Raw genomic sequence first — 1,134 nt, forward strand, 5'->3', positions numbered from 1 at the left:
GTGTGTGTGTGTGTGTGTGTGTGTGTGTGTGTGTGTGTTACGGACAGAGGCAGATGAAAAGACAAGAGAGAGTGATAGAAGAATCTGCAAGCGAGAGTTAAACGCGTTCGATTCAAGCAGATGATGCTCAAAGACATACTGCATTACAAAAAAAAAAAAAATGGCTTCGCTCACACGCAGACAAGAAGGACGGAGACTTCTCGGGCTTTTCCTGTGATCCATTGGATGGCGACGCATGGCACGACTAAAAGCAGTCCAGTGTGGTCTGCCACTTTGTGCCTCGCTCTAAATGCATTAGAATACATAATTCAAGACAGATGGACACAGAGACATAGAAAAAAAAACAGAATGTGTGGATTGAGTGCTGGACTGACAGAGGGATAAAGAAACAGGATGGAAGAGTAAAGACTGGTTACTCTTTGTTTTAGTGGAGATGACCTAGAGATGCCCATGGACGTCTGGCTAATGAGGTCAGCGTTAAGAGCAGGCATCAGGATTATGTTTAGTCCGTCTGCTGGACAGTGAGACAATGAATGACAAGACTAAGCTAAAAGATTGAGCTTAAACATTTCTAAATTATATGTTAGGTTTGATTTGAAGTGTATGCTAGACCCTTATGTCCACACTATATCTGGTCAGATATTGTGTTTCTGTGTGGATAAAGGGTCTAACATGTCCGGTGAAAATTATAAAGACAAATAACTCTTTACTGTAACCATTCTGAGTATTCTAAACTAAACCCAGCTATCTAATGCTTTGTTGCCCCTCTGGGACATATTATATGTTAAAGCAGGTCTGCAGCTGTGTTAGGGAGAAGGCTATCTATTGCTTGGACAGGCTCCAGCATCTTTGACCTTGATGTTTGCTTTCCCTGTTTCCTCAGACGTAAACACGGCGCTCACATCCAGACTCGCAGACAGACAAGAAGTGATTCTCTCTGATGTTTTTCTGATGCAGCCAGCTCCTCTGTGAGCACAGGGCAGGTGCGCTGAGTTTAAAAATGTGTTGTGTGCACGAGTACAAAATCAGGTAAACTCAAACGGTGTGTGAATTTTTCAGCGTGTTCGTCAACCCTCCACGCGCACACACACACACACACACACACACACACACACACACACACACACACACACA

The 1,134-nt window shown here is 43.7% G+C and overlaps 1 long non-coding RNA gene across 1 annotated transcript in view; it reads right to left on the reverse strand.

Annotated features, from left to right (window-relative positions):
- LOC106518826 (uncharacterized) overlaps positions 1–1,095 on the reverse strand; it is a 4,395-nt gene extending 3,300 nt beyond the window's left edge. Inside the window, exon 1 of the long non-coding RNA XR_001310369.1 lies at positions 175–1,095. This is a non-coding gene — a long non-coding RNA (uncharacterized LOC106518826). The remainder of the gene's footprint in view (positions 1–174) is intronic.
- Positions 1,096–1,134: the final 39 nt, after the last annotated feature.

This window comes from Austrofundulus limnaeus, unplaced genomic scaffold (assembly GCF_001266775.1).
Source record: "Austrofundulus limnaeus strain Quisiro unplaced genomic scaffold, Austrofundulus_limnaeus-1.0 Scaffold66, whole genome shotgun sequence".
NCBI lineage: Eukaryota > Metazoa > Chordata > Actinopteri > Cyprinodontiformes > Rivulidae > Austrofundulus > Austrofundulus limnaeus.